Here is a 21,939-nt window from a genome sequence, read left to right as displayed (position 1 = left end):
GGCTGTGTGTTGCGCTTCTTTCATTTTATGGTGCCAAGCTCCATTATCTTCCTCAGAGTTTTTTTTATATAAATCATTTTAAACTGTAATGCCAACTTAACTTATTATTGGGTTTTGTCTTTTGGGTAAACTCTAAAAGCACTATTGTAAAAGGTTCTTGATTTTATGGTGGCAAGACGCCGTTATTGTTTTTAAAGCTAACTCCTTAACCATTTGTTAAGTTTTGTAAGTTATATGAATTTGTTATTATTTACAAGAATTTAGTATTGACAATTTAATAAATTGTGTACAGAGTCTGCTGTTTGGATGTCATTGGGTGGAACTCCTTGGATAGTTGTCCTATAAGAATATACACTTCAGGCGCTGATCCAAGGACGGGGGGTGATTTCATGGGGTGGGGGTGGGGGTGGGGGGATAATGACCACCTCACAGCCTTAATCTTTTGAGTACCAGTGGTTTCTGCCCGAAACCACCATCTTCTTTTCTCTTTTTTTTTAAGAACAATTGCATCGATCGATGTTATTCCATGATAGAGACATCTAGAGGTACCACTGAGGTACTTCTACAAATGTAGTGCATTATGGCAGTAATTTATAGCGTTCAAGGCATCGCTTGCCGTGGAGATTGTGCTACGTGATTGTTGCAGATAGTGACATGTGTGTTCTTTTTTTTCATAGTGATCATGCTGAGGAGGCCGTTGACAGTGAAACTATGTGTATCTAAAGCTACTTAAAGTAAAATTGAGTTTGTACTACGGTTGTTATAATTGGTTTAGAAATTAAACGCCGGCCGCTGTGGCCGAGGGGTTTTGGTGCTTCAGTCTGGAACCGCGCTGCTGCTACGGTCGCAGGTTCGAATCCTGCCTCGGGCGTGGATGTGTGTGATGTCCTGAGGGTAGTTACGTTTAAGTAGTTCTAAGTCTAGGGCACTGATGACCTCAGATGTTAAGTCCCATAGTGATTTGAGCCATTTAGAAATTAAACGACTGGACTAGTAGAAACTTTTGGTATAAGTTTATTAAACTTTGGGCCCACTTTTGATTGTTATTCAGGACTACAATTTGGTTTGGTCATTATGAGTTCATGGAAGTTCGAAATGTGGGATTGCGTCTTGGAAGGACGCGAAGTTGCTTTCGAACACATATCATGAAATTATGTGTAGTTGAAAACTATATGTCACAAATTTAAGGCAATTGATTATTTATATTTTGCTGCTTTCTCCTTTATTCGTAGTTTACTACGCTAACAAAGGTTAAATTTGTGCAAAAACTATAGTCCAAAGTGAAACCACAACTTTAAAATAATTGTTTGTTTACATTTTGACACTATGTTTTGCTTTCGTTACTTTTTTTATATTGTTGGCACTCACAGCGTTAAAAACGTTTTATTAAATTCTGATAAACTTTTATATATCAGTTTCCAAATTTCACATGAAAACGGAGAGTTCCAAAAGCAGCAAGGAATTCTAGAAATTGTAAGCCACATTTAATACGCAATTCTTTGCAGTTGCTTGTCTGAGGGCCTCCCCATATCGACGGACATGCAGGCCGGCTGGTAACGCTTCAAGCAGCTAAAGGCGCACGTTTATCATCTGACGCTGCTTGTTGTCTACAGCAAAACCGACACGGTTTGGGAGTCCATTCGTAGAACCAGCAAACCGCTGGTGAGCCGCTTTTATTTCCTAATCCGTGCAGGAAAACGGGCTGTCCGAAGCTGCGATTGCACTCAAATGTCGCTGAGAGATATTTACCATTCTTGTCCGAGGTTCATGTCAACTGTACGGTGTTCAGACGAAAGAAAAGGGCAGTAAGAAACATAATAGATCAGCGAGCGAAGAAGCGTCGGTATTCATTATTCTGCGACGAAGATTAGCATTAAATAACATGCTATTGAATCTGTCTTTACGTGTACGAAAGCACTCAGCAAAACGTCAGACATCTGTGACTGATGGAACGATTTTCAATGTGCTTTTATCTTGTAATGATAGTTTCTCTTACTAATGTCCGACTCTGTTACGTTATAATGGTGGACACCTGAAAATGTTCAGTGAATGTACCCGCGGTGAAGGTTGAGGTGCTTTACAAATACCTTGAAGAATTAGCAGTTGTGGTAGCATAATTCAGAAGATGTATAAAAATAGTTTCTTTGTGCGAGTGCAGCCTTTCTCGGCGAATTTCATATATGAAGTCTTCACGGGTTGTCAGCGGAGTAGCATCGTCGTCTCGTAGCAACGATGCTACTCGGCTGACAACTGGTGGAGACTTCATATATAGTTTCTTTGTGTCTAATCTGTCTTCTACCACGGCAGGGGTAGAGGAGGCAATAACCGCAGGATCTTCAGACACAAAATTCTCAACGAAAAGTTTTTCAGACTATCAACAAGCAAATATGACTGGTCTTTTTCCATTGGAATACAGCTTCCACAACTACAGCATCCTATGTGGGCTACATTTTTCCATATCCGATCGGTCGCAAAATGGACACCTTACTGAAAATAAAGAATGTTTTATTTGCAACATTTAGCTACACCTTCGTGCTACTTCTCTACGTAATCACTGGTCGGACTTAGACATTTGTCGTATAGTGGTCCCATCTTTCCAGTTCGTCATAAAAGGCAGCCGCCAGAGTTTTCTGCCAATTTTGTACGCTGGTCTGCAGCTCGTTGTCTGTGCCAAATTGCAGTCCTCGTAGGCAGCGTTCCAAGTGAGTAAAGAGATTAAAATGTGAAGGAGCCAACTCCAGGCTACAGGGTGGGTGATCACACACTTCCCATTGAAAATGCTACAGCAGCTATTGTGGGCTGCCGAGCATTGTCATGAGGAAGGACAATTCCTGATAACAACATTCTTCTTTGCTTGTTCTGAATTGCCCTTGGTAGATGATTTTGTCGAATATCGTGATCCACTCGCTGACCAAGATCATCGCTTTCTTCCCTGACTGCAGGCGTTGTGATCGTCTCTACGTCCTACTTCGTAGTTTGGAATCAATAATGATCAAGTCGCGATTACTCTACATACACTGCTGCGGGCAAAAAGGGTCTATCTTCAGACAGAGGTTGCCGGCAGTTGTACAGTACACACAGTACAACAATAATAATTTTCGATTGTTACACGCCGGCCGAAGTGGCCGTGCGGTTAAAGGCGCTGCAGTCTGGAACCGCAAGACCGCTACGGTCGCAGGTTCGAATCCTGCCTCGGGCATGGATGTTTGTGATGTCCTTAGGTTAGTTAGGTTTAACTAGTTCTAAGTTCTAGGGGACTAATGACCTCAGCAGTTGAGTCCCATAGTGCTCAGAGCCATTTGAACCATTTGATTGTTACACTGCCGTACTTCGCTGTCATTCATGACATTCACGTTAGGTGGGCAAAAGTGGAAATCAAGCAGAACCCTTCAGCATGAGGACATAGAGTGACAGCACACACCTCTGATGATTTGAGAGTGTGGGCCTTGGGTGTGTGGGAGGGGGAATTAGAAATCCCCCGACCCTGCCTGAGAAATACATATTCACAGTGTTAAAAAAAGTGCCTGGGTTGGTTTGGAGAGGGAATTAGAAATCTGCCCTCGCCACCTGAGAAATTCATATTCAGAGTGTCCAAAAAAAAGTATCGAATACTTTGAGAGGCGGTAATTCTCATTGAAATAAGAAAAGTAAGTCCAATAAAAAGGGTACAGAAATGTATACTTTCTGAGATAATTCCAATAAACATGGGTTCGAAAAAGCTGCGAGAAACATGTCTTTACGGGTGGTATTCAACTTGGCGTCCTTTCATGACAATGCGCCCCTAAGGAACGACGCACATTTTGATGTATACCCGGTTGTTGTTGTACCTGATGGCACATATTGAAGATGTGACGCTGTAGTCTCCGCACATCGTTGATTGGCGTGGCGTAGACCAATTCCTTCAAGTGTTCCCATAAGCAAAAGTCTAGGCGTTTGAGGTCTGGGGAACCGAGCAAGCATGGCGCCCCCCCCCCCCCCCCCCCTCCCGACCAATCCAGCGGTCCTGAAATGTCTGCGTAAGATGTTTGCGCGATCATGCATATGGACCATATTTGTATCTGTTGCTGCAATAGCACAGCTTCCAGCAACGTAGGTAATACATTAGTGAGAAAGTCCAGATAATGCGCTCCAGTTAACCTTTGAGGTAGCACATGTGACTCCGTTAATATACCGCCAAGTAAGCCTGCCCATACATTGATTGAGAGTCGGTGTTGATGTCCCCTTTCCTGAATTGCTTGCGGGTTTACATCTCCCCATGCATGCTGGTTATGGAAATTCACAACACCATCTCTTGTTAACCCTTTCTTATCCCGGTAAATAAAATCTTGGATGTGAACAGCGGACGTGTGGAACAGTTCTGTAACGGCCATTGATCGGAACACCGTCTGCCATGATGATCCTGTGGCCTTAGGGAATGAAAGCGCTGTAGATTACATGGGTACAGCAATTGCTCATGAGGTATCCCCCCATTGGGATGAAGGTAAAACACCATGATATGTACCCAAGATTGATAATACTGTACATCAAGGCACAAAAACAGACGAAAACTGACGTGGGCTACAACATTACTCGAATGACAGAACTGGCTGAAGACCACCTAATGGTAGGTACAGTACTGTGAGTAAGTCATCATAATACCCTGCCGACGCATTTGACGGTGCGCCAATGCAACGGCTTTGCTAATATCCGCACACAAGCGCCAAGCAGCCCTTCCTATAAACACATTTTTTTCTCGAAAAGTACGTGTCTCCAGACCCAAGTTTATCTGACTTATTGTTCTTGCTTCGATGAGTACTACTACTTCTCGAAGTATTCGACACCCTGTATATTTGTATACAACAGTAAAAATTAAAATAATGAATGGCTTTAAATTGTTGTCTGGCCTAGTGTGATGTAATAACTAATAAGCTTGTATTGCTTCGACAATATTTCAGCTGTCCCAGCAGCCGCTGTTTACGAAGTTTGGAATCAATATGGTCAAGTTGTGATAACTCTACATACACTGCTACGAGCAAAAAGGGTCTATCTACAGACAGAGGCGGCCGTCAGCTGCATAGTACAACAATAATAATCTCAGATTGTTGTAATTCCACTGCTTCCATTGTTGTAATAAATCTGAACTTCTTATGGAATGGAGCTATTTTAGCCGTAAGTCAGTCAACAGCAACCTGCTATGAGTAATTTGATATGCAATGCGCGAGCGGCCTTCGTCAATTCGTCGTATATAAAAAAATGTGTTAGTGCCACAATATAATGCTGAAACAACTAACTTAATTTGCTTTCTTTTCTAATAAAAGACAGCGTATTGCAGAATATGTGGGTGAGCGTGAGTCTGTTGAAAGAAATGCTTGTGAATGCGATGGTGAATTGTTTACTGAAACTTCACGTACTCTTCCTCAGTCTTCGAACGAAACATGTACGGTAGTATTTCTGTTCCACTCTTAAGTCTCCGTCCTAAACAAAGTGTTGAACGCCAGAATAAGTACCAGCAACAACAGTAGTGTAGGTACAATTGGTTGTACTCTAACCGTGATTGGGCTGGGGATTTTTGCAAATTGTGTGAGAAGCATTTAAAAATTGATATCAAAGCTCTACAAAAATAGGGGGAGTGTTTATTTCTTTTCCTTTCGCTAAATTTAGAAAAGCTACTGGAAGCACTAGAAAACTATAAAAGCAAGCCAAGTCAGGAAAACTGCAAAAGCCGTTGCACATGAAAACGGTTAATTACAGGAACTAAACACTCCAGGTCACCGCAGATAATAAAACTAAATGAAACTAAATGAAACTAAATGAAACTGAAAAAGCCTTAAATCACCAAGCAGTGTCTAATTTAATTTGAAGTGTGTACTTCCCTAGTAAGGAAGAAAACACCCACAAAACAAAATATGAACATCTAATTTATAAGACAGTACTAAAAATGACATTAATTTTCAAAACTGGGTTAAATTTCAAATTGAAATGCCCAAATGTGCAATCAAATATACTGATTCAGAACTATTAAACTGCACTGGTGAGTCTCTAGACAATCAAGGTGAAACAGGTCTCCTTGTTAATTCTTATCGTCAATGGCAGACGGATCTTCAAGTTTTTATAAGTAAAGCGCTAGTTCGTTATGTTGCACTGTCTCCATCATTTGAAATGAAGGAAAGGTTTCTATGTCTAGTTGAAATGAAGAGTACTACAGCTGAATCTACATTTATGGCAATGGACAACAAACTAAAGAAATGAAAACTCTCTTAAGGCAAATTAGTAACTGCTCTTTCGATGGTGTTTCTAATTGTAGTGGTTCTGTCACTGGGTCCGCACTCGGTTATCAGAGGAAAGGGGGCATGGCCAACCATACATTTACTTCGGAGCATATGTTTTGTGACCTGTGTGAATAAAACGCCCTATAAGAAAACCCACATTACAGCATGTTAAGGGCATTTATGAACTTATTAATGCTTCTCCTAACCAAGAAAACCTATTTCATTAAATTCAGTGTGTTTTAGACCACCCTGTTTTAAAAATACCCGGAGCTGTTGAAATCCGCTGATTGAGTACCTATGTCACAGTTCATGTTACATTCCTACGCTGTAAGTCAATTACGATAGCATGTCAAAATATGAGAAAGGACGGTGCTGATTTAAGAAGTCTGGCGGGAGGAATCTTGTTAGAAATGATCAGTTACAATTTCATTGTGAGTTTAATAATTTTGGACGCTACATTAAATGCCAACTCAAATTTAAGTAAAGTTTTGCGAAAACACGAACTCTCGAACACTTAGAACAAATCGACTGCCTTTGGAATTGTCATGAAAATACTGTGAAAATGAAACACTAAATAAAATTATATAACTATAAGTGAATGCAACAGAAGTTAAAAGTATGATATTCATGGAAGACAAGAGATAAACTGCGAAAAGCTTAAGGAAAGTTTTGAAAGATATGAATAATGAAACCGAGCAACGGTTCTATGAGAAGGCTGTGAAAATGACAGGACTACCTGCATATTTTGAAAGGTTTACAATATTTCAACAATTTAGTGTTAATGACTGTGAAGAACTGTGCTTGATTTTAGAACTTAAAAATGCGATGCTGTTATTGCAGATTTGCGTTCTTTTTATTATGTTCCTCGCGATGAATCAGAAGAACCGTCTCCTGAGGTTGCTTCTTTAATCTTAAGGGACGACATTCCAGTGAAGAAAAGTAATTCAGCACAATGAACAGGAGGATGTTAAAATTAAGAAATAAGATTTGTCAGGATCTGCTCCAAACTTGTGTGAAGGTGTCAGCAGAAAGAGACGAAGATCTCTCAGAATCTGCTGTAAATGTATGCAGTTGAATGCAATAATTTTATTTTATTGATTCTTATTATTTTATTCTTTAAGATAATTATCTAGCTGTATCTACTTAGCACTTACATATAATTTAATTAAATTCAGAAATTAAGGGGAAATTTTAAGTATCAATATCGTTGCTACTTCTTTGTATGGTACGATAAAAATTTGAAGACTATAACATTCCCTTCTCCCATCAAGCTAAATATCCCATCTGCTGGAAAGCGGTTGTAATGTGTTCTTTTGTCTTGCACTAAATAGCAAATGTAAGTGATGGAACAAAAAATTTACTTTTACCAGTCACTGTTTATTTGTATCCACGACGCGCTTCAAAGGTTTAAACCTCCATCATAAGGTGGATTTACATTTGTTAGTGTGACTTGAGCGTGTGTTGTGTTACGATTTTTTGGATGGTCTTATGGCACTATCTAGTGGAGAAACAAAACACTGTTTCATAACATGGTTTTGGATTATTTTGACAAAACACTAAACGTATATCCTAAGGTAAAAAAAAAGTAAGTAAAATAGAGTATCTTAAGTGGTCACAGACTTTGAAAAAGAGTTTTGTTTCTGTTGTGGCCGCACATTTCGGACATCGTAGCGCCTACTACATCGGCATCCCACTTTACGTCCAACCATCATTGGATGCCAGGAAAACCCACGTCGTCTATGTTGTCAGAACAAAGAATTAAACCGCGGCCACAACGCAATACACAACGAAGTCTCCACCAACGGCCGCCAGGGACCGCTACCCATTCGCGGAGCCTGCAGAACAGCTTCACCAAAGGTCGCAGCTAGCCAAGGAACTACGTTGCTGCACCAGACCCGTGATCGCAAATAGTTGCGGCAGATACATCAGCCAACGGGCTTTATAAGGCGGCGCACTGCTGGCAAAAGGCAGTTCGACGCACTATTCCGCAGTTGGCATCGAGTCAGTTGTTCTTTTCGATATTGTCTTATTGTTTCGTTTTGGTGAGTCTAATAAATTTTTTTCGGATTTCTTTTTTCAGCATTTCTATTCTGCTAGCGCAAATACTTCCGTGGAGACAAGTTGGTTTACCAGTTTCCCGCGTTTGCTCGGTTGTTGTCCGTTATTGCAGACAGTATTCCAGGTTTTGATGAACCCACATCGCGAGTCATAGCGCTGTTGTACCATATGCAACAAACGAACGAGCATTATTCAGCATTTACAGACGATATCCACCCTCCCGTTGAGGTGTTTATGCAGGGGTCCCACCCCGCTTCCCCGCTTCCGTGTTTCCGTGCCGCGCCCCCTGCGTTTTCCAAGTTCGACAAATCCGTTGAGCCTTGGGGCAACAACATGGCTCGTTTTAGTAACACTTTATTGCTCATGATGTCACTGGCGACGTTCAGAGCCGCACATTTTTCCTCGCCTATGTGTGCTCGGAAGTTTGTCACCTACTGCAACAGTTGCATCCCAATATAGAACCTCATGCTCTCTCCTACGAGGCATTGAATTCTAGCTAATTGGATTATTTGACTCTCAGGTCCACGTGGCAGCGGCACGTCACAAGTTCTTCTGTTGTCAGAAGCTTCCCGCACAGTCATACAAGGAATGGATTGTTATGGTGCAAGGTCTCTCCCGTGACTGTCGTTTTTTCTTTGGCAACCCCCATTGCAAGCAGTCTTATGGTTGGGCGCTCGTTCGTGATATGATTCTTGTCCATGCCCCGACGGTACCTTATGGACTGGTCTTCTGAAGCTGAAAGACCCCTCTTTAGACACCTGTCCATCGATTATCCGTGCTCATGAGCAGTCCCTTCGCTCTGTTTCCTTGCTGCAGTCCCCGGCGCAAGCCTTCGCCGCCCGCCCTCCCACGTCGCCGGTTCCTATCACCAGGGCCGCCGCAGCGGCGTCGGCACCCCTCCTGAGGCGGCAGCAGCAGCAGCAGCAGCGACAACAGCTGTCCTCCTGTAGTCAGTGCTTTGTCACGCATCAGAGGTAAGACTGGTGATTCTGTAGGGTGACCTGTTTCGCCTGAGGAAAGCAGGGTCACAGAGCCGAGGTCTGCCGGTCGTCTTCATTGTTGGCTGCGGACCTCACCGGTGTCGACGCCTCCTATTCAGTGGTGGATGAGGCGGACCCGCTGCGCCCATTTCCTTCGTGCAGTCGGTTTTTCCACATACGACGGCGGTGATCACTGTGACTGTGCCTCTCCCTCTTCAAGTGGGTACGGGGTCCTCCTCGACCATCATCGATGGTGATTCCCACCATGAGTTGGGTTCAACGCCGCATTGTTCGTTCCAATCTTCTCTGAAGAGCTACAGTAATGACTTCATCCGACTATAGGGGTGGTTCTTGGCTCGGGTCATGTATCTCACTGATGGTGTCACGGCCCGGGTTTTGTTCCTTGCCACCCCCTTGAGGCAATACGCGATCAGCCTGCTGGCTTTCCAACAAAGCACATTACACATACAGGGTGTTTCAAAAATGACCGGTATATTTGAAACGGCAATAAAAACTAAACGAGCAGCGATAGAAATACACCGTTTGTTGCAATATGCTTGGGACAACAGTACATTTTGAGGCAGACAAACTTTCGAAATTACAGTAGTTACAATTTTCAACAACAGATGGCGCTGCGGTCTGGGAAACTCTATAGTACGATATTTTCCACATATCCACCATGCGTAGCAATAATATGGCGTAGTCTCTGAATGAAATTACCCGAAACCTTTGACAACGTGTCTGGCGGAATGGCTTCACATGCAGATGAGATGTACTGCTTCAGCTATTCAATTGTTTCTGGATTCTGGCGGTACACCTGGTCTTTCAAGTGTCCCCACAGAAAGACGTCACAGGGGTTCATGTCTGGCGAATAGGGAGGCCAATCCACGCCGCCTCCTGTATGTTTCGGATAGCCCAAAGCAATCACACGATCATCGAAATATTCATTCAGGAAATTAAAGACGTCGGCCGTGCGATGTGGCCGGACACCATCTTGCATAAACCACGAGGTGTTCGCAGTGTCGTCTAAGGCAGTTTGTACCGCCACAAATTCACGAAGAATGTCCAGATAGCGTGATGCAGTAATCGTTTCGGATCTGAAAAATGGGCCAATGATTCCTTTGGAAGAAATGGCGGCCCAGACCAGTACTTTTTGAGGATGCAGGGACGATGGGACTGCAACATGGGGCTTTTCGGTTCCCCATATGCGCCAGTTCTGTTTATTGACGATGCCGTCCAGGTAAAAATAAGCTTCGTCAGTAAACCAAATGCTGCCCACATGCATATCGCCGTCATCAATCCTGTGCACTATATCGTTGTAATATCTCTTTATATACGATGAATTATTCAGATACAATTCTACCCTTGAATGACGTTTACTAATTTTCTATCTTCATACTCGCAGAATCCATGCGAAAAGTAGTTTCATACAATAGCTATGCCAGGAACGCATAAGTATTCTTTGTAGAACTCTCTCTGGTGGTTGTTAGAAAAAAAGAAAGAGAGCTTCCGAGATTGTCTTGGTGCGGATTAGCCTGAACTTTGTTTGAGGAACTGTAATCTGATTATTGAGATTTATGACAGAAGATAACGGATACGAAATTGTACGATTAAAAGTGAAATACATATATATATGGCTCCTTCACACAAAAGGTGTGTATTCGACTTTTGAGAATTAATGATATTCATCGATATATTGCGTAGTTGTTAATCAGAAGGGAACTTCCGAAAGACTGGATACGAACCTGCATTTAATAATCCAAGAGCTCCATTATTTCTTCGGAAGGTTAAACTTCATCAAAGCCAAATATCCGCTTGATCTGAGGTTTCCCGACTGATTATACAACGCTCCCAAAAATACGAGGCATTTTATTTGTACAGATTAGCAGACTGCCGCAAAGCACGAGCCTGCAGAGAAGGAGAATCATCGCCTGCTTTCATTCTAACAAGTAAAATTTCAGAATCATTTTGAGTGACTGAGCTATGACTGTGTTTCCTATCATGAATGATTGATTGATCGAACGAATTGAGAGCTACATAATTACGTAGATAGGAGGAAAAAATTACAATGGCGACCGTGACAGGACTCTCTTGGATTGTTATATAATATATGTATTTTTTTTTTGTTTCATGAAAACCAACGAGAACGAGAAGTAATGAACATGAAGTGAGATACGGTGCCCATAGTAAAAGATTGCTGATACCAAGAAACGATTTCAACTGTTGGACAACACCGAGACTACAGAAAAAGGCCAGAGAAATGTAATTTTTTTATCCTGTAGTTAAAATAGTTTGAAATCAATTTAGAAAGAACTTTTTTCCAGATAGTAGTTAAGATTGTAGAACTGTATATTGTGTGATTTTCGTATCTGGACATTGAACTTTATACCATCTGTGAAGTAATTTGAAAGTTAAGTGTGTCTACGACAGTAAATTTGAAACTGTATTTAGTGATTAGAACCTGATATTGACAGTTATTTATTGTTATTGACTAGAGCGGCATTTAAAATGTCATTGAATCACCAACGAGACGTGCAACAGCCTTCAGCTGTTTGCGCAGAAGCAGAGGCCATGGATAGCAATTCTGAGACTGTTGTGGCTAGCGGTAGCAATATAAATAATCCCGCTGGTTCAGAAAACATTCATACAACAGCTGATCAGACTGTTGTTGACACGTTAGTTGTTATTATGCAACAGTTGTCTCTATTAGCCGAAGGCCAAGCGGAGGTTAAACGAGACTTATCCGTTATACAAAATGAACTCCAAAATCAATTAGCCGAAAATCAAACAGAATTACAAAATCAGTTAAGAGCAACCTTTACCGAATTAGATCAGAGATTAAATACCCAGACACAGGAAATAAAAGAACAGGCAGAAAGGACCGAACAGAATCTTATTGCTCAGATTGAGCAGGTCCGCCAACAATGCCAAGAAAACAATAGTAAATTAAAAGCGGAACTAACCGAATATGTATCCATCAAAATTGACCCGATACAAAAACAAGTAGAAATGTTTCCTCAAGTAATACAAGCTCAAGAGGACTTACAGTGTTCCGTAGCTATGATACCAGAAATAATAGAATCCCAAGATAATGTAAAGAAGCAATTTGACGAAGTGAAGGAAAAACAGGAGACAGTGGAACATAGAATGAATGTACTTGCGGGAAAGTTTTCAGAAATGACATTACAGCGGCAAAATTTTCCTTCGGAAACCATAGAAGAAACTGTGAAAGTAGCTTTACAGTCAATTTCAGAGAGTTCGGAGGAGAATTTTTTCAACAAAGGGTTAAAGAAAGTTCGAGAACAACTTGGCGAAGAATTCTCGCGTTGGAAAGAAAATATCGAAAGATCACTAAATCTCTCGCAGGAGGATTTAGAAACAGCGAGAAGTAGGAAACAAAATTCTCAATCTGCGCGTGACATCCCGTCCACGTCAAGATCCGATGTAGACAGAACCGGAACGTCACCAGTTAGATTCGATATAACGGATAGCCACAGGGAAGAGTACGAACAGGAGGATTTTTGGAATCGTAGTACCGTTGAGGAGAAGATGATTAAACAAAGACAATTTCAAATCTTTAACCCTGACAAAAAGAATGTCCATCCTGTAGTCTTCATTCGAAGTTTCAGAGGTCTATTTCCACGATCTTGGACAGAATGGCAAAAGATTAGTTTTGTATCAGGATATATACAAGGATCAGGAGCATTGTGGGCATCCGAACAAACATCTTCTTGTAAATGTTACAAAGAATTTGAGCAGGCTTTTCTAGCAAAATATTGGTCTGCTGGAGTACAAGAAAGACTTAGGCAGGAAGTATTATATCCTGAGCCTTTCTCATTTTCTAGAGGATCTCTAAAGAGATATTTTGAGAAATACATCAATAAATCTTTGTATTGGGATGTACCGATTCCTTTGTCGGATATACTTAGAATTCTCAAGTCCAGACTACCCACCAATATAAGGAATCAGCTGTTATATATAAATGATAAGGATATAGAATCATTTATGACTACGCTTGATCATATTGATATAATTGAGGAGGACAATAAAAGGGCAAGAGAAATGTCATATCAAAGAAGTGTAATAGAAGCGAATCCGAGCTGCAACTCGAATGGGAATGGCAGTAATGGTAGTGGTAACAATAATCATAACCAACTACACTCTCCGAGGAGACTTAGAAATGGACAAAATGCAAACAATAATTATTACCATAATGGAAACTTTGGTAATGGTGCAGCGAGGGGCTATTTTAGGAACAATAGGAATTTTAATCGATATAATCCAATGTATGACAACACAAGACAGTTCTACCAACACCAGCAGAACAACAACAATAATTACACAAATCAAGCAAGACAATATAGACCGAATTCACCACAACAACCGATAATCACTGAAGTAGCTGAAGAGACAAATACCAATCGGACCAACAGTCAGTCAAACTAAACGTGACCGCATCGTGCCCCGGAGGAGCGGTCAGGGGATCTGTTAGGGGCGAAACAGTAAAATTACAATTGTTAAGATATAATGATGGTGAGCTGTTGACCGAAGAGTTAACAAAGGATTTAATAACGTGTCATAATGACAGATCGAGTGTTCCGGTATCGGAAGTATTTGTTGAAATAGAGGAAGTTCCAACGAATGTGATATTAGACACCGCCGCTTCCGCCAATGTCATCTCAGGCGCTCTTTTTCGGAGAATTATTAGGAAGAAGAAGGCACCAATTTTGCCAGTACAGAACTGCAAAATCATCGGAGCTGTTGGAGCATGCTCTCCCAATGTCAAAATAGAAACACAATTAGAGATGAAAATGGGAAATGTAGCAATAAAATGCACGTTCCTTGTAGTGGAGAAGTTATTAGTGGACTGTATTCTTGGTATTGGGAGTATGCAGGAGTACGATTGTCAGATTGATTTTTTGGAAGGAATAGTTAAATTTAGATTAAATGGAGAAGAGATAGCACTGGATTTAAATAGAAAGGAAACGGTGCATGAGAAATATTGTCACGGTGCCATAATTCAATTAATTGACACTAGAGACGGTCGTTGGAAGGAGCTTTCAAAGGATTTGATACAACAGGAGGACTTTAACCAAACAACAATGATAAAAGCTAGTGAATCAAATCAGCTTACCGGAAAACAAAGGCAGCAGCTTCATTATTTGTTAGAGGCATATGAAGAGATTTTTGATAAGAAACCAGGAATTATTAAAGGGTATATTTGTCACCTACAAGTGAAGCCACATCAGACTTACTGTTACACGCACTATCCGATCCCCTGGCGTTTAAAACAATCCGTTCAAAGGGAGATAAATAGAATGTTAGAATGGAACTTGATTGAGCCATCAACTAGTCCATATTGTTCTCCGCTCTTAGTCGTCCCAAAACCTGGAGGCAACGGACGAAAAGTATGAAGATCAGAATTTAAAATGGGAAGAAAAGATTCGACTCGCACTTGTCAATTTAACTAAAAAGGCAATACAACGGAAATTGACATATGATAAACGGATTCACCGGATTCAGACGTTTCATCTTGGAGAAAAGGTTTTATTGAGACGACACATCCATTCCTCGAAACTGATGAAGAACATAAAGAAATGGAATCTTATTTATACTGGACCATATGTTATTGTAAATATACCAAATCCGGGATCATACTTGTTGGCATATCCCGAATCGAAAAGAATAAAGGGATTATTCCCGCATAATGATATTAAGAAATTTTTTGAAGGATCGTAGATCTGTGATACCAAATATGGAGTAGAATTTAGAGTGGAATTTGACTATGAGTCGAATGTGTATATAAATATCAAGAAGTTTATGTTGTCTAGAGGTTAAGAGACAGTGTGATTACTCCTGTGGTAGGTTAAGAGACAGTGAGATTACTCCTGTGGTAGGTTAAGAGACAGTGAGATTACTCCTGTGGTAGGTTAAGAGACAGTGAGATTACTCCTGTAATAGTTTAGCAGAAAATTTTTTAGATAGGTAGAAGAATTTGTTAATTACTAGTGTTTCTAAGTGTGGACTATGAGCAGAAGCCACAGTGATATACAATGAAAGTGCATCTACATTTCCTCAAGACACGGCACTTATGTGAGAATTGCATGTGAAACTTGAACAGTGTGGGATATGTAGGTAAATACGCTGTGAGTATGATGTGCGCTGTTCGCGCAAGAAAACAAATGAACTGTGAAATGAAGCAATAGTCGATAATGTCACTGTTGCAAACAATTGAAGAAACTCTCTGGTTGCGCGAGAGAAAATTATTATAATTTTTAGATGTTTCATTATGCCTTCTCTACCAGGAGAATTAATTTAAGAATTTTAATTAACCTTTTAAGAATAGCAATTTGTGTGTTTCATCTTATGGACATAATTGTTGAAATATATTTCCATAAATGTTCATGAGAGGATGAAGAAGATTCTACGAGTGGATGATTTTATAAATGAACATACGTCATCATTAATGATATTTATTTGCAAGTGGATCTATAAATCAATTAATTATAAGAATAATAAAAAATTTTCAAATTATTCCTTTTGTGGAGTCAGTGTCGTATGCCTATGTTTAAAATTTTTCATCAGGTGTAAACTTAAATTTTATTCATAATTTCGTAATTGAAAGCAAACCTCGGACAGATTCAATGCTCTACTTCCACCTGCACTGTAACAAAACGAAGATAAGATTAAAAAATTTTTTTGAGAGGAATACATTCGATATGAGCTACAACAAAATTTAATTGCCCAGTCTATTTGGCAATGTTTTGGACAATCAGCAGTTGTAATGCAAAACAACTTTGGTATTGAGGACTACAAAAAAAATTCGTGATTGTCAGAACTGATGGATATTCCGGTCTAGTACAGATGGAAGAATATAAGAATCCACTCCGATTTTGAGTTCAACGATGAAATAGGGACTTCGTTGCCTTAATCCACTCTCTTCCAGGGATTTATTCAGTCAGAACCTTTTCTTATTCCACTTTAAACCTGTTTCATGTTCACATCCCTGACCATCTGTTCCGGAGATCATCTTCCTGTTTCTACGGCACATTACCAGCTTCTATCCTGTACCATAAGCCATCGCCTGTGCTCCGTGCCGCCTCCACCAAATGCTGTACGTCGCCTACCCGGTGTCCGTACCCAGTGTTCCTGTTCCATCGACTTCACAACGAGACCGCCGGCTACATCGTCGAAAGAAGAATTATGAAAATTTTTTTGAGCAATATTGTAAATTTTTTTTTGGCTATGAGGCACTTTTCCTTCCATCTAATCTATGGAGCTTCTATATATTTCAAAATTACTGGATTTAGGCTTTCCTATCTTCTTTAATACCTGAGCTGGGGTCTATTCTTCCGGGTTTTCCAGGGTTTCCCTGTGAAGGCCAGTTCCCAAATGGGTAGACCTTTTCCGTAATTACACCAATCTACATCTTCCCTGGTTATGTACTCGGGATGCGGGTATACCCCGGTACATGTAAAAGCTACAGCTTAGGTATTCTCGTAACTTATTGTCTTAACATGTTACCCATACTCTCTATAGTAAAATTCTACGAATTCAAAATATTCCTCTTTTGAATAAACAACCCAACAAATTTTTTTCTGTTAGCTCGCAAAGTGTATTATCATTAACTTTGCTCGCTGCGAGGGGCAATTGTAATATCTCTTTATATACGATGAATTATTCAGATACAATTCTACCCTTGAATGACGTTTACTAATTTTCTATCTTCATACTCGCAGAATCCATGCGAAAAGTAGTTTCATACAATAGCTATGCCAGGAGCGCATAAGTATTCTTTGTAGAACTCTCTCTGGTGGTTGTTAGAAAAAAAGAAAGAGAGCTTCCGAGATTGTCTTGGTGCGGATTAGCCTGAACTTTGTTTGAGGAACTGTAATCTGATTATTGAGATTTATGACAGAAGATAACGGATACGAAATTGTACGATTAAAAGTGAAATACATATATATATATGGCTCCTTCACACAAAAGGTGTGTATTCGACTTTTGAGAATTAATGATATTCATCGATATATTGCGTAGTTGTTAATCAGAAGGGAACTTCCGAAAGACTGGATACGAACCTGCATTTAATAATCCAAGAGCTCCATTATTTCTTCGGAAGGTTAAACTTCATCAAAGCCAAATATCCGCTTGATCTGAGGTTTCCCGACTGATTATACAACGCTCCCAAAAATACGAGGCATTTTATTTGTACAGATTAGCAGACTGCCGCAAAGCACGAGCCTGCAGAGAAGGAGAATCATCGCCTGCTTTCATTCTAACAAGTAAAATTTCAGAATCATTTTGAGTGACTGAGCTATGACTGAGTTTCCTATCATGAATGATTGATTGATCGAACGAATTGAGGGGTACATAATTACGTAGATAGGAGGAAAAATTACATTGTTAGCGAATGTCTCTCGTGCAGCAATGGTAGCGGCGCTGAGGGGTTGCCGCGTTTGAATTTTGTATGGATAGAGGTGTAAACTCTGGCGCATGAGACGATACGTGGACGTTGGCGTCATTTGGACCGCAGCTGCAACACGGCGAACGGAAACCCGAGGCCGCTGTTGGATCACCTGCTGCACTAGCTGCGCGTTGCCCTCTGTGGTTGCCGTACGCGGTCGCCCTACCTTTCCAGCACGTTCACCCGTCACGTTCCCAGTCCGTTGAAATTTTTCAAACAGATCCTTTATTGTATCGCTTTTCGGTCCTTTGGTTACATTAAACCTCCGTTGAAAACTTCGTCTTGTTGCAACAACACTGTGTTCTAGGCGGTGGAATTGCAACACCAGAAAAATCCTCTGTTCTAAGGAATAAACCATGTTGTCTACAGCACACTTGCACGTTGTGAACAGCACACGCTTACAGCAGAAAGACGACGTACAGAATGGCGCACCCACAGACTGCGTTGTCTTCTATATCTTTCACATCACTTGCAGCGCCATCTGTTGTTGAAAATTGTAACTACTGTAATTTCGAAAGTTTGTCCGCCTGAAAATGTACTGTTGTCCCAAGCATATTGCAACAAACGGTGTATTTCTATCGCTGCTCGTTTAGTTTTTATTGCCGTTTCAAATATACCGGTCATTTTTGAAACACCCTGTAATTACAGCCCTCTGTTTGGAAACCACCTCCGTTACAGACGCCGTTTTGAAGTTATACGTATAGCGCCACCTATCGAAACTTCACGAAACTATGGAGGCTGTCAACCGAAACTGGCCGAGAAAAGAAAGTGTTGCATTAGTTATTGAACGTCCCTTGTACATTCACGCCTATCACATACTTCAAAAGAATTTTAAGAATATGTGAAGTACTACTTCTTTTTTTTTGACAGTGTCTTTCCAGTCATGAACATCGATTAAAATAATTTTAAAATACTTCTTATCACAATCAAATCGTATTAAAGAGTAGAAATAATTCAGACCAGAGCTTGGGAAGGAAAAGTGCAGACAAAGTAAGTCGACAGTGCAGTTGGCCATCCAGTTAGAGCGACGACAACTGGTAGGGATACCAAAAGACTGGCATGCCCCGGCGAGCAGGTCTACACATTTCTGTAGTCAGTGATAAGCGGTGTAAAGAGCAATCCCACAGCATAGGAGACGACAGGGTACGAGTGATTTGGGTTGGTGAATGTTATCTGTTGCCAGGGTCAAAATGGCTCTGAGCACTATGGGACTTAACATCTATGGTCATCAGTGCCCTAGAACTTAGAACTACTTAAACCTAACTAACCTAAGGACAGCACACAACACCCAGTCATCACGAGGCAGAGAAAATCCCTGACCCCCGCCGGGAATCGAACCCAGGAACCCGGGCGTGGGAAGCGAGAACGCTACCGCACGACCACGAGCTGCGGACGTTACACATCCTGAGACACTTTTTGCAAGAGCAGAAAATAGCATAAAAGCATATGTGATGAATCTGTGGGTGACCACACTAGTGGTAGACTATTTTGATAAGTATGCCCACTTATTATTCAGAAAAATGTAAAGTACAAGATTTGTCAGTTAGACTTAGATACATCTGTACTGCTAGACCGAACATTTTATTATGACAGTACGGACGCATTAAAACTGTCACATTATTTTATTTCTTAATCTTTACGACTGGATTCATCATTGGCGCCACATCACGTTTGGCAGCAGACACTATTGTTGTAGCCATCTTTACGTACTCATCGTGCACTCACAACTGAGAAGTGCGGTGCGCCACGGTTCACGGGCTGACTGGAAACACTACTCAACACATCTGCACAATTGCTCGTCGGAGTTTCAGTGCGGTTTTAGTTTCGCGACTGATCGGTGGTTGAAGCAAGTTAGTCCTCTTACCATCTCTGCAGTCGTCCATATTTTTGTATTGTACCATTGTCATTGTTACTTAGATCAACGCACCGAACATGATATGCATTTTAATCATTTTATTGCAAATGTTAGTATTAAGTGTGGTCATGGCTTATAAAGTCTTAGCTGCAAAGAATGTGAGCAGGACTATAGCTGATAGGTAGCCAACGGTTTTCCCACAGGTAGTCGTGGAACAGACGGTATGGTAACAGAGCATAGTGGAATGAGGGTCGGTGGTTTGCGTGGGATGATTGGTTGGAGGTAGTGAGAAAACTTACGCGAAATGTTTGCGAATCGCGTAACTCAGGCGGGATGTAGGTACCAGCCCAGTATTCACCTTGCCGGATGTGGGAAACAACCTAGAAGCAACATGCAGTGTTACCGGCACGCCTCTCGTCGTTACTATGCCGGGCGGATACGATCCGGGATCGGTGCGACTCCCCGGCTATCATGGAAGTTCTGCATTATGTGATCAGGCAAAACAATACGACTATTGGCACCGCAAGACTGAATACCACCTAGTGGCGTTGAAGGCTCTTAACGCAGTAAGCAAAGCATAGATGGAGGTGACAAACGTCATGAGATAGAGATATGCACAGACAAAGATGGCAGTAGTATCGCGTACACATGGTCTAAAACGAGAGTGTATTGGCGAAGCTGTCATTTGCACCCAGGTTGTTGTTGTGGTCTTCAGTCCTGAGACTGGTTTGATGCAGCTCTCCATGCTGCTCTATCCTGTGCAAGCTTCTTCATCCCCCAGTATCTACTGCAAACTACATCCTTCTGAATCTGCTTAGTGTATTCATCTCTTGGTCTCCCTCTACGATTTTTACCCTCCACGTTGCCCTCCAATACTAAATTGCTGATCCCTTGATGCCTCAGAACATGTCCTACCAACCGATCCCTTCTTCTAGTCATGGTGTGCCACAAACTCCACTTCTCTCCAATTCTGTTCAATACCTCAGGTTATTCATCTGAAAATGTTTCCGATTTTATTATGTCCGCATGATGGGAATTAACAGACTCTGAATGCAGAATGGTAGTTGGACTAGAAGCAGGGGACATTCCGTTTCGGAAATCGTTAGGGAATTCAGTATTCCGATATCCACAATATCTAGAGGGTGTCGAGAACGCACAGTGTCAAGAGTGAGCTGAGAATATCAAATTTCAGTTGGTAAGAGCTGATGGTGAGGTTTGAGTGTGGCACAGACCCCACGAAGCCATGGACATAACATCTCAACAAAGCACTGTGCAAGCTGGTGGTAGCTCCATAATGGTGTGGACTGTGCTTGCGCGGAATGACTGGGCCCTCTTGTCCAATTGAACCGATCATTGATTGTAAACGGTTATATTCGGTTACCTGGAGACCATATGCAGCGATTCGTGGCCTTCGTGTTCTCAAACAACGGTGGAATTTTATGAATGTATGAATGACAGTGTAGACGATTGGTTTGATGAACATTCCGGTCAATTCTAGCAAATGATTTGGCCATTCAGATGGTCCGACATGAATCCTGTCGAACATTTATGGGACATAAACGAGAGGTCAGTTCATGCACAAGATCGTTCTGCGGCAACACTTTCGCAGATGTGGACGACTGTAGATGCAGCATGGTTCAGTATATCTACAGAGGTCTTGCAACAGCTTGTCGGTCCGTGCCACGTCGAGTTGCTGCACTACGCAGGGCGAGAAGACGTCCAACACGATATTAGGAGGTAATGCATAACTTTTGCCAACTCTGTGCATTGTGCTATGGGAGACATTCACCTGGCTCCCACGGGACATGTGGTAGTAATCGAAGATATCATGACAGCTGCGGACTGCCTGAATATTACTGTGGAGCACCTGCATCGTTTTCTGCTTGATGTAATTCTCGTCTGAAACCAGCGAAACACATATAGGGCGATACCGAGCGCCAGTAACAAGCTCACAAACCATTCCTTCTGAACGTCACATACCTCTGGAACGTATGAAGGACTTGTAGAAATCATGCAACCCACAATCACTGCTGTAATGCTTTCGGAAGGCGGACCAACACGTTATTAAGCAACTAGTCATAAAATATAAGTAAATAATAAGCAACCAGTTGCACAAAAGAAATTTAAATTCTTTACCGGCTTCGGGCACTTAGTGCCATTCATCAGAAGGTTACACCTATCGCATTTGTGACATTCGCAAATAAAGAGGTATAGCCTTCTGAAGAAGGGCACCAAGTGCACGGTACCGGTAAAGAAATTGTTTCCTTTATGCAACTGGTTGCTTATCGTTTCATTATATATGACTACAGTCGCTGATGATGAATCAAATAC

The sequence above is a fragment of the Schistocerca nitens genome, chromosome 2, assembly GCF_023898315.1.
Source record: "Schistocerca nitens isolate TAMUIC-IGC-003100 chromosome 2, iqSchNite1.1, whole genome shotgun sequence".
In the NCBI taxonomy this organism is placed as follows: Eukaryota; Metazoa; Arthropoda; class Insecta; order Orthoptera; family Acrididae; genus Schistocerca; species Schistocerca nitens.
This window is presented reverse-complemented; position numbering follows the sequence as displayed.